The 13,798-nt window shown below is 34.3% G+C and overlaps 1 protein-coding gene across 2 annotated transcripts in view; it reads left to right on the forward strand.

Annotated features, from left to right (window-relative positions):
- Nucleotides 1-13,798, forward strand: part of LOC134527289 (uncharacterized) — a 488,639-nt gene that overhangs the window by 472,327 nt on the left and 2,514 nt on the right. The window lies entirely within an intron of this gene.

The raw sequence follows: 13,798 nt of genomic DNA on the forward strand, positions 1-13,798 counted from the left end.
TACAGGGAAAAAAATTGGTTGTCTGTAAAGTCTGTTTACGGACGATAGTTTAACGTGATAACATCATCACAAAACATTGATGAAATGATTGCATACTTTTATAAATAAAATTGAATAATTTTTATTGAATTATCACTATGTTGTATGAATACAAAGAAGGAGTGAAATGAAATCTACAATTTAATTGATAAATTTACTTTTATTTGCAGTCATTAATTCAATTATGTATATTATTTCAACGAAGAGATTATTTTAACTATAACTTTTATGCATGTTTGCTATTTAACTTCTTCCAATCTGTGTTATTCTGTAAAGGATATGACGATGATAGAAAAAGTAGGAAACGAATGGGAGTGTTTCAAGGATAATGTGAAGGAAAATGGTTTACCCAACACCAAGATGCAGTCAAAAATAATATATTTGCGCCACGGACTCTGCAGCAATGCTAGGAGGAACGAAAGAGCAATGAAAATGTTACATTGAAATGCATGAAAACAGAATTACGTCACGGACTCGGTCGCAATGCTAGGAGGTTCAGGTTAGCAAAGAGCAATATAAAATGAGCGTAACGGGACACAGCGAAATGGGACACTTTTTTGTGCGTGCAGCCGGCTTTCATCGATTTATTAGACGTGGTCACGTCAAAAATTTTACACATATAATATATAGAATACATTACTAACTTAAAAAATTTATATAGAATATTTTAGAAAGTTGACATTCCGTGTTCAGCCCTTGCAAGAATCGAAGTTTTACAATTCGCATCCACAAAAAAAATAAGTAATGTGTGCAGAAAAGATAAAAGATTATGTAGTATATATTAAGTTAACGATATGAAATGAATTTACAGTAGGATAGGTCTTACAGTAAAGCACACAAAAACACATTTACTATGTACTTCTTGCATCAGAAAATAGCTTTGGCGAAACCTTGTATTCATTCAAACCTTCTTTTGAAAGTTAGCCTATCTTGTGTACATGCATCATAGTTAACACAAATTTTTGTTTCAATTTATACAGTTAAAAATAGTAAGGAACATATTCACATATCATTATAATTTAGGTAACTATTCTATATGTAAATTAATCATGAACATACCTTACAAAATGGTGGGTTTTAAAGCATGCTTACTTATAATAGGCCTACTTATACATTTTTATATTGAACCCTACAATACCACACATAACATATATTTTGGGTTTAAGTTACAATAACAGTGAGATACTTAATTACTAACAATATGTAGGCTACACTGATGGCGTATATATTTTGGACGTTTAGTATTTGTTTATACTGTGTTATGTGATGTCAGCAACAATTAACATTAATTTGTGTCCAGATGTAGCAATCCCAAATATGTAATGACCAAAAAGAGTCCTGGATAAATTTTTTAATTCTTTAAACTAATGTTTTTAATAGATGCGATATATAATTGCTATGCTACGCTTATTTGATAAGTTTCCATTCACGTGTGACATTTGAAGAGTAGTATTGCTTAAGGCTGTACAGACGTTCGAAATTTCGAACTCGAACCGAACTTTAAAATAGTTCGGTTCAAGTTCGTGTCAACAAATTTGGGTTCAAGTTCGTTTTTTGTGACAACACTAGAACTTGTTAGTTTCCACATTTTAATAACACTAGAACCATGATTTTATGTATGCTCACGGCAAGGGCGCCCATATGGCAGTTTGTAAGGGGGGCCAGACTATAAAATAGTTTGTAAGGGGAGGGGGCAGACCTTCAAAAATTGACAAAAAGTGTCAAAAATTACAATTTGCCAAAAATCCTCAAAAACCCATACATTTTTTCCTCTTCCTGAAAGCTGGGGGAGGCGGCCACAGCCCTACCCTGCTCATGGGTATGGGCGCCCTTGGCTCACGGTTCCAAGGATGGCATTCGTAAAATCGCTGCCTTTGTAAAATCGGGGCTGGCCAATTTGCCCCCCCCCCCCCCCCCCCCCCCTCCCCCCCCTTTTCACACCATTTTATTTCTTTAACTTTTCGAACTAAATATATTTGGTATTACTTGTGTGTATTTTGTCGTTATAAACAACATATAATTAAATATTAACGACTATTACTGCAACGAGGGGGGAAAAAAACCTCCGGCCGCAGCATGTGAACTAGAGCTGTAGCAAACCGTATGTATTCGTTACTGAGTAACGGGTGCGCCGTCTATATACGAGTAACGAAACGTTACACACGGCTACATTTCGTTACTCGCATTTTTCGTATGTTTCACGCATATTCGATGAATTTACGTTACAAAGAACTATGTTTGTTTATTAAGTAAAGTATAATTTGGAAATTCGTCGTCAAAGTTTTTTACTGTTTATTAAAGGTATTGTGTGTGTAGACAAAGTTTGAGATTGGAACAGAAACAACGTAAGAAAGTATTTTTTACAAATTAGAAATATGTATGTTTTTGTTTTTTATTATCACGAATTTTCACGTTTTTTTATTATCTTAAAAGCGATAATATAATAAAGCCGCTCTAATGAGATTTAATTGTTTCTTGGTTAACAAAAACGGTTGATTATCAAATATTGTTAATTGTATATATTCTATTTATTATTATTTACGCAACGTCATACTGTACGCGTACGCAATACGACTTGATTCGTTGCATGTTATGCGGTATCAGAAGTAATGAGTAACGATACGATAGTAACGAGTACTGATTGTTATAGTAACGAATACTTACGGGTACGCTTTTTTTTTTTCGTTACATTTACACCTCTAGTGTGAACGTGGAATGCGCACTGGCCCGCCCCGCCAGCCCGGCGCCGCGCCGCCCGCCCTTTCCCGCGCTATCTTCCCACGCTGCGGCCGGTCTCGGATGCCACAGTCTCTGCGCTGCTGGTATTTGAAATATTCAGATACATGGAAAGTGTTATACACTCGTTTTAAATATTTTGGAATCAAAAACAAACTAATATCATCAATTTAAAAATAAGTTACCTAACTTTTATTTTTCCGCCTTGCAGAAAGAAGCAGGTTTCCTTTGTCACTGTTCTTTTTAAAACGCGTCTTATTGCCACCAATTGCAGCGTTTCCCACCTATTTCAATTTAAAAATGTGGCTTTGTGGTAGCGCGATACAACAAAACAAGTAGTGACGACCTCCGACATGTGCGACATCTGTTATGTGTTACTGCAATGAACCTCTGCATGCGGAGTGCCCGACATCTGTGTGTGGACGCGTGAACTACGATGTGTAAAATTCGTTCTATGTCTACCGATTACAAAGGTTACGGCGGAACAGATTTTTCAGCTGGTATTTTGCTTATAAATGCATCCTGCTGTTTCTAACTCATGCACACATATGTGTTGTAAAATATTATTATTTTGTTTCCCATTTCCAATCATATTATACTAGCATTCGTCTACTAAACTTCGCCGTTTTTAGGAATAATTAGTTAATAAAATAAGACGCATACCGAAATTTCGAGTAATAACATTTTTAAGATCCATCCTTACTCTGTAAATAATATTTTACCAAAATCCAATTTATGTCATGGCATTTACAGAATCTGCTCCGCCGCAAACGTCGATTTTGCTGCTCGGAACCACATGTATCGCGCACTCTTAAAGGGGACTACAGTGAATTTGCTCAAGCCAGTTTAAGGGCAATCTGGTTCCCAACATCAAATGTTGATGCAGAACGTTCATTTTCCAGGTACTCACTGGTAGTTAGTGACAAGACAGTGTCTCACGCCAGAAAATGCGGAAAATTTAACTATGATAGCATTTCAATAAAACTGTCTTAATAGTAACTTTGGAAGTGCTTAATTGTGTAATTTTGTAGTGTATGTGATTGTAATTAAGTCGTAAAATTTTTAGTAGTTATTTAAAAGTTTGAATTTATGAATTTGCAAATGAACTTAATTGTAATTAGATCATGAGGTTTTAGTGTTTATTAATATTTGTTTTAATAAATTTGCATGTCGTACAGAAAAGTAAGAAAATTTTGCAGTGGGTATTTTGAGCAAAAATATAAAACCATATACTAACACCGAAATCTTTATTTCTTTACACCGAAATTTGTCTTAAAATAACACCATAATCTTGTCTCTAATAATAGCTCTCGAAAGTCTTTAAGAGAGAGTATCTTTGCATAATAGTTTCTCCCTTCAAAATTATATGAATAAAAATAATTAAAAAGAAATGTTTCTGTTACAGTTACTAAACTCAAATTTCAAAAGGCATTCACAGCAGACTGTACCACCATAATGTCCTCTAAGCAACCGATGCAAGTCGATATGCAATAAACTTGACCCAACTTGAAATGTAAAACGATACACAGCTGCCACAAAATATTTTTATAAGCAGCTGCAACAATGCTACCATTAGGAATGTATGGAAGTTATTCTATTCAGCATTCTTCTAAATTCATAACCGCAGGGGTTCATAAGATCTGAAATATTACATTTAGTGGGAGTATTTTAGTGAATGGAACGGAAATATTTAACTACGGTGCTGCCATCTGTGGCGGATAGTGTAAACTAAAATTCACAAATCCAAAAAGAAAAAAATTTATAGTATTAACTTTTTAATGTATTTTAACAAGATGTTCATATTTTAATAAAAAATAGTTTCAAAAATCAGATCCAAAGTCAGGGTGTAGTATTTTTTTAGGTCTTTTTCGCTTTGATGAAGCAGTTTCATTGTATAGTTTAAAATGTTGTTCTGCAAATAGAATGATTCACTAGTCAACGTAGCTGCTCCAGCAATGAATTATGGTGGCGGGTGAGGAGACTACATGTGATTCGCATCCACTAATGTAGTCAAAAACAAAATTTGTGTATGTATCACTCTCAGCATTACTTTTAATAATTCTACATTAAATTTTGTGTGCGAGTTTCTTATTATAAATGTACATTCAGCATGAGAACACATGAATTTGCTCGTTACTGAGGTTAGATGTTACACATCACTGCAAGTACTTAAAGACTCAAACTTTTTTTTTCTTCTGTATATGTACTTCTCTGGGCGCTTTTTTAATGTAAAAATAAGGCTTAGGAATTTTGTAGAAACCTAATGTATTTATCTCACATTAACAGTTGCCTAATCAAGATAGCAGAAATAAATACTGGAAGAATATTAGTTACAATCTGCAAACTACATAAAAGTTAAAAACAACACCCAACCACATATGGAAACTGTCTGTTTTAGAAGTATGCTATTCAGTGACACACATTTTCTCTGTGTGGCTATCAAAGTAATGTGAAAGATGGCTTTTTTATTTTTTTACTGCGATCACACGTCTATAGTGGCGCTGGATTGAGATATAATTTTCACATACAGTAAATAAATGAATTTTATTCTGATTTTTTCCCGGCAGTCTAACCAGCACATCCTCTTAGCAAATAGCTTGAGAGGCAACCAACTATAGTGTATAATAGATGTCAAGTGGTGTTTGTGTGATAAAATTAAAATAGTAATGAGATTCAACATTATACTTGTGTGTATGTGTATATCTACTTCATACCACCATAACGAACACACAAAAAAATTAAAGTTACCAAACTAATTATTTTATTCAGTTCAATCCTTGTTACAGTTGCTACTAATTTTATCAATAAATTAATATCAAGTGGTTTTACAAAATAACATGTATTTTGGTACTGTTACATTACGCCAAAAATACAACAATAAAATTATCCAATTGTTTTTTAACATATACACAATATGAATGTCAGTACCAACACTTTCTTTAAACAAAATTATATTACAGAAAATAATTGATCGTGAAGCTAGATACAACCCAGTATCTGCACTAAGAGCCTCTTTTAGTTATTGTTTCTACTGGCAGTGCTTATGACACAAACACAAACATTGTTAGCTTGCTAAATTTCAGTGGGTAGGTTCGCAAATCTTTGCTATCAGAACCTTTAGGTAAGTTCCCAATGGAAGAACAGCAGCAGGATAGCTGAAAGAAATGTCTAAAGACTACGACTCAAAGCTTCTGCATCAGGAACTGAAATGCAGCGAATTCCACGGGAGCTGCAAAATCCTCTAGACAGGAACGTTCTCACAAGTGTCAGATACATAGAAACTGCTCAGCTTAGTCATAATCTTGAAGCACTATAATATGGTCTCAACCGACGCAGCAGGAATCACCGGGTTCAAACAGCTCCCTGAATCTGACATAAATAAAATCAGATTTCTCTAATTTTTTTAATACTAGTAAAGACCTATCTATGGCGCGGTAGGTACGAATCTTCTTGTCGCTCATGCAGGGCTCTGAGGATTCGGAGACCTTCTCATACACAAACGATGTCTTTGCTTCTTCAATAGCAGACCTCTTCTCTCTTATTTTGTTTTAAAATTAACTTCTATCATTCAGTATGTTGTGGCAACCAAGTATTAAGGCTGTTAAGAGAATTGACTGAAGACTGAATTTATAACAACTTGGCGGAATGAAACCAACGAATAAACTGTGCTTGGGTGCATGAAAATAATAAAATGGAATATTCAACCAAAGAAAAATGTAGATGAGTCTCCAACAAAAATTAAAATATAACCAAATTAATAACTTTAGCTGCAATGAGATATGGTATTACCAGGTTGCTCTAGTTCACTTACATATATCATCAAATCAAAATGTAGATTAATTAAAAATAATATTTATGGTTATAAAATATGAGAACAATAATTACTGTAAACATGCTCACTGTTTACATTAAGCACATTCTTTTCTTAAATATTGTATTTTCATTGTCAGTGAATAGGTGAAAATATCTTGGCAATTCATGTACATTATTTTCTAACTAAAAACACATGCATTGTTGACTGTTTGAAAAAAAAAAAATCTACTTCAATGATAGAAAATATTAATTTCAATTTACAAAAAATTATAAGAATGTAAAACCTTAACTTTATTGCAATAAAAAAAACTCAAAATTAAGATTTTGGGACAGTCGAATATCAGTTTGATTTCACAGAGTATGTATTAGGAAATTCTTTAGTTATTATTAACAACATCTGAAATTTATCATTAAAGATCTAAGTTAAGGAGTAAAAACAGTAGCCTGTTAACACTGAGAAATTTTATATACAAGTCAAAAATACTCAAACACACCAATTCACTTTTCTTAATTCACTACCGTAACTTGCCCCCTCCCCCCCCCCCCCCCTTTTTTTTTTTCCTGCAACATTTCTGATAAACCAAATCGGTTACTTCCAAAATCAACCACTGATTCACCTTTACTTATTATTATAAGAAATATTTTGATATTGTGATCTCAAAATGCAATGAGTCTACAAAATAACCTTAACCTTACTCTCATGTAAGTTCTGTTTGTTTTTACTGAATTAAATTATTTACATACACTTTACACCTCCCATTCTTTACTTTCTTGAAACACTGTTTTTTTCTTCTGTTCTTCTTGCATGTTTAGAATATATTGAGGTTTACCCCTGCTCACATTTGGTTCAGCATTCTCCAGCAATAAGCAGTGAATATATCTCTCCCAAAATACAACATTTTTGTAAACCTTTTCAATATTCAGATTTTCTTTTAGGTCACTCTTAACTATTAAGTAGTAAGCATTTTGTTCTGAAATGTTCAGTGTCCCTTGAATTTGATAAAAATAATTGTGTTTTCCTCAGCATTAGTTTGCCTTCCTTTTCTTCTAAAAAAAGAACCTTTTTCTCTGTTTGGCCAGTTCTTTGAGACCAATTCCAATGGCTTCACTTCGATGATTGAATTTTCATTCCTCAATAAGCGATCAGGACTTGCTCCTAGAAACCCGTAAGCCAAGTCAACAAATAAACCACATTTTTCAACAAACAAAACAGTTTCTTCTTCAAAACGTTTTATTGCAACACATTCATTTGATCGTCCGTATTCTATGGCAGCTGTTGTTACTGGTGGCTTGTAGAGAAGTTGCTTGATGAGGGAAGAGCAAGAAGTCATCTCCTTTCTCTGGCAAACTGGCCCGATTGCTGGCTGTGCACCGTATTCGTCTCACTTCATGCCACAGTTTACAATCTGACTGTCCAATAATTGTCTGTTGAATGATATGGTCATGGCTTTCTGCAGTCACAAAGTTCTGAGAAATTCTTCACATTTTGATTGCACTTTACTTAAATCCTCAGGTTCTCTGAATCAGGCTTGTCTTCATCAGCAGGTGTGAAGATTTACTGCTGTTTAACTGGCTTGTTGGTTCCAGAATATTCCAATTTACCATGTGCATCAGTCACATGCTGGCGAAAACTTTTTTTGATTGACTTCTTGTGTACCATTTCTGGACTTCATCCAGTCAGTTTCTTGAAGGGCTCATCTCCCAAGAGTGGCCCATATGGAATCTCATTCCAGCAACAGTGCATAGGTGCTTGAAGGAGCCCCTTTGTGTGGAGTTTATCCTCTTGCCAGCATTGTACTTTGCTACTTTGCCAGAAGACTCATATAAAATTATGCTTTGTTACTTGTGTTATCTTCTATGAGTCTTGTTGCTTTAGCAATCAATCTGTTTACCAGACTTTGGATCTAAGCAAATATTTTGGATTCTTTAAAAGATTCAATGCAGCTGTTTTCTTGGGGAAAAAAAGTAATTACAGCAGTCACAATTCTCACCGAAGACATAATAAACGCCATTGCTCAAATCTTTGATCAGATCTTCAACTTTGACATCAGAATGTGCTCATTGTCGAATGGCATCTCTTGTTACAGCTGTTAAACGAGGAATAGACAATTTCAAAATCTTTCTTGCTTCAGTGGTGAAGTTTTTGTCTTCTGAATGTTTGTGGAGGGCACTTGAGTAGTTCTTAACACAGTGGTTGGAACACACTATTTTGTGGATAGAGTGCCCGTAAGAAACATTTTGCATAAGTCTAGCATAAACCCTAGAGTTGCCATCACCAACAAAATACTTGTACTACACACTGTTCGTCGCTTCGCTATTCTCGAAACTTTCGGTGAGAATATCTTGCTCCATTGAAGTAGAAGCCCTTCACTTGTCCCAATTCTTATAACATATATGAGGATTTGTTGTGAAAAATCAATAAACAGCAGCTTACCAGTAGCCTGGCCTATTATAACTGCCCGAAAACAAATTAAATATAGATAAATATAGCTTTCAGTTATTTGTTGTAAATCTCATCCACATGCAGTCCAGAAGCAGCTTGTCAAATCTCTGCAAGTAAGTCACATTGCACTGATATTCTAGTAAGTTTTCAGAAGTTTAGTGCATAATTCTGAGCTGTATATTAACAAAAACATGGCAATGAATTACACAAAATGTCAAGTAATTATTTTCGACGCATTCATTAATAAATTACAAGTTTTATGGCATTCATCAGCGCCAATGAAGATGAAACAGGGTGGGAATTGAACATTGGTGGATCGTAAGGTTGGTGGACATGGGAGTATCCCGAGAGAACATACAGACCACATGCAATATGCGCCACTATCTCTCATCCGAAAATCAGATGTCCGTCCTCACCATAAGTTGAACCCGGATGGCCTGGTTGGAGGCTGGCTTGCCAGTCGCAAAGCAACCAGATTCCCTTCAGCTTCTGGCACTACAGCAGAAATAAATGCACCTCATTACTAAAGTAACTTTATAAAAGCTTAATTCAAATGAATGTTAGCATTTTAAAATAAAGAAAATTAAATCTTTTTATGTCCAAAATGTATAACATGTTTTGAAAATTATTTCATAGTTTGAAGTGCTATTATTAAACATTTTCAAAACAAAAGCTATAACATTTCTAAATTTCCCTAGGAGTAACATAATCACAATTTTCTAGCATCTGTTAAATAGTAGCTAAATATAACTGCAGGATTTTCTGTATATAAATATGACAATAAAATAGATTTTATGCGAGATTGCTTTTGCAGAAAGATACTAAAGAAGACGGGTCATGACAATGGCATCTTTCTTAAAGGAATGTAAAAATTTTGTATTCTTTCCTGATACAGGGTGTATATTCACTAATATACATGGTGCAAAATTGTTAAAGAAAAAATATTTCTCAGTGTTGTGCAAAGTGGCATTTACAACATGAAATAAAAAGCATTCATTATTTGACAGTAATTGTAGTAATTAGTCTAGCATTTCACTAATAGGTTACAAAATTAGCTATTAAAATATTCTACATAGAGCTATTTGTAAATTATTTCATCACTGAATTAAAATTAGTTCTAAACACTACCATTTGCATGCAGTAAGAAAACACTTATTGCCAGGCATTCGTTAAATATTTCTTTTGTTAATTTATGCTCATTAACTAATTCTTCATAGGGTGTTGTGGGATACTTCAAGGTAAATATAACCTGCAAAATGTGTCAGTGTAGTTCTTTGAACATACTAATTTATTTGGTAGGAAGAACTCTTATCACATCAGTCAGTGAGCATCTACAATCTCCATATGTGGTAGGAGTAAACATATATAATGTTTCAAGAAACATTTCGGCACGTATGCCCACTATGAACATACATAATTATGTAACCTTTACTGCATAGTTTAAAATTAATGAAAGCTTAGCAACATATTTCATTTTCGAATACTCATGCTTTTCTTGTGATGTTTCCTCACCAAGCTGTCAAAGCCATTTTGTACTATACCAAATTTTACAAGGTATTGCACATAGTAATAATTCACTAGTCACCAATTGTGTACTTCGAAAGTGAATAAAATACCCCTCCAGATGCTGCATTGTAGTTATGCCTGTAGCTCCATTTTCTCCACCCACCATCAGCTATTACGGTAACAAATGGGACACCGTGTTCATCCACATGTCCTTTTAAAATGAGTTTTCAAATTTAAACAATGTCACTATCATAGATGTACTCGCCCAAGCTCTCCATACTGATTAAACTATTTATAGAGAATACTTGAAAACATCTTGTAAAATTTCTTTGACTTTTAACATAAAAACCGTCTCTGTGGCTGGAATATTATACTTGCATATTGTATCGCGAAATTCTTTATAAACATAATAAAGTTCAGTATTTTTTTTTTCCTTTTCCATATTTCAAAACGTATAGACAGCGCACGCCGATAAATCACCCAGACAGCTAGTTGTGTGATAATAATTTTTCGTAAAAATTGCGAAAACGTTTTCACTTCTGTCTGCAGTCCTCATGACAGCTTTGAGATTTTTTTTCTGGTAAATTTTCTCTTACGCATTACTACACGAACAACGGTCCAGCTAGCAGTAATGTCAGGTCGAGAGATAAGGAATGTGGGGTTGTCGGAGCCCTCGCAGCTACGCCGTAGGGGGACAAACTTCACACTGAGTGCGAACTGTTGGCGCGCGTCTCAACTAGAGAGCCGCTATCCCGTGCGTATCACTGTTGTTTATTATTGTATGTTCAAATGGCTGGATAAAAAAAATTTCAAAAAATCAGGATAAAAGTGTAAACAAAATCAATCAGTATGTATTACACTTTGAAAGCTTTGTATCCTCAAAAACATGTGATTTGTGACTGTTAAAAGCATACCTCAAACATAAAAAAAAAATTTAAATACATTCTTCAATCACACCATGACTTACACAGTATATTTAGACAATATTTTGTAAACCATTCATTCCCAAAGTATTTTAAAGTAATATTATTATTAACTTTATTACAGATTATGAGAATTATATTTTGTGGAACTATGATCTTTATAGAAAAAAATATATTTTCTTTAATTAGTTTAAAATTTTATATTTCTTATTAAATACAGTATAAACTCTATTTAACGCCGCTCAATATGATGACAAACTCCTTAAAAGTCGAAATTACTTGACTTTGGTTGGTTTACCTAGTTGTCTATGTAGCATCAAACTCTGAATAACATCAATACGTCATTATTAAGCAATAAACAGTACTTTCTAAGGTGCCGAAATTAATAACAGCTGCAGCTGTGTACGATCTTTTGTTTGTTATTTTGTTGCTTTATTGTCTAGTTCCTACTGAAGATTCTAAGACATTTGTTCTTTTGTTAGTTGTGATTACCTTGCAAGTGTTTACCTCAGCTGCTAGGCTGTCATTAGGTTGTTATGCATTGTCTATACGTTATCATATTCTTAGTTGCTCACAAACTTTCAAACTGTAAACATGGCGAGTAAGAGAAAATCTTTGTGTATTGACGAGAGAGTTTTATTTATATGCGCAATAGAGGCGGGAGAAAAGATAAGTGATGTTGGAAGACGCTTTGGATTCAGTCGCTCTACCGTGTCTACTATATTGAAGAACAAAGAAAAAATTCTACAAGCAGAGGATGATAGAGAAATTAATGAAACCTAAATATGAAGATTTGGATCAAGCTATGCTATCATAGTTTCACAGACAGCGCCAGAATAATATCCCTGTCTCGGGGCCAATCTTGAAAGCTAAGGCATAGAAGTTTTCTGAAGAACTTGGCTTAACTGCTTTCAAAGCATCAGACGAATGGCTCAGAAAGTTCAAGCAACGTCACCATATCAACAATGGTACAATTAATGGAGAAAATTAATTGATAAGAATGTTACTCACAACTGGATTAATAGTGTGTGGCCAAAATTGAAAGAAAAGTACGCTCCAAGTGACATTTTTAATGCTGATGAAGCCAGAATTTTCTTTACGATGACCCCCGATAAAACTTTGAAATTTAAAGGAGAAAAGTGTGTGGGAGGAAAACTCTCCAAAGAGTGTATCATAGTGCTTATATGAATGGCACAGAAAAAAGAAAGCTGGTGGTACTAGGCAAATCAAAAAATCTGCGGTGTTTTAAGAACATTAAACAATTATTGCCAATCACCTATAAAGCTAATTAATCAGCCTGGATAACAAGTCAATATTTTGAAGAATTGCAAAGATGGGATGCAGAATTAAAGGGACAATAAATCTTGCTTCTTGTCAACAAATGCCCTGCTGACCCTCTTATATCTAACCTTGAAAACATAGAGTTGGCATTTTTTACACCAAACACGACTAGTGTTTAACAACGAATGTATGATTAACCTGCCTGATTAACAGTCTCAAGGGTCACTATAGAAGGAAACTATTCATGTAGCTGGTCGAATCTGAAGGTAAAGATGCTGCATGCAGTAAATTTTTTATCTAAAGCCTGTGAAGAAGTGACAGCAACAACTATGCAGCACTTTTTTTAACCGACTTCAAAAAAGGAGGAGGTTTTCAATTTGACTGTGTGTGTGTGGTTTATTATTGTTGTTGTTGTTGTCGTCGTCGTCGTCGTCGTTTGTTACCTCATTGTCATGCTGGACGTTATACCAGTTCTGCAAGTGATGAAGTAGAAACGGGACATGAGTTTGAAAGTGAAGATGAGCTTCCATTAACTGAGTGGGTTGAACAATTCAACGTGCCACAAAATTTCATTGAAAATCTACAAACCTACATAGAAATAGACAACAGCCTGGCTTCAACACCTTCACTTACAGATGAAGAAGATGAAACATATGATCTTGAGCCTCCACCAAGCATTAAACAAGCACTCGATGCAGTAGAATTGTTAGAAAAATACTTTTTGTATAACTAAGTTGATCCCACAGAATTCCAAGATATGAATAAATACTGGAGCAGCAAAAAAGTCGGGCGAAGATAACAGACTATTCTCAATAAGCGTTGTTATTTGTATCAACATTAATGTTTGTTTTATATGTAAATACATATTATGATAGTAAAATAATATTGATTTTTCTTCTCTCCATTTAATGATAACTCTCAATAACGCCATAAAATATGCAGTCCCTTAAGTGTCGCTATATAGAGTTTACACTGTATTAACATTACAAACACTCAAAATTGTTCAGAATGTTCTTTCCATTTGTGAATGGTGCCCTTTAAATGACCATTCCAGGTG

Source organism: Bacillus rossius, chromosome 1, assembly GCF_032445375.1.
Source record: "Bacillus rossius redtenbacheri isolate Brsri chromosome 1, Brsri_v3, whole genome shotgun sequence".
NCBI lineage: Eukaryota > Metazoa > Arthropoda > Insecta > Phasmatodea > Bacillidae > Bacillus > Bacillus rossius.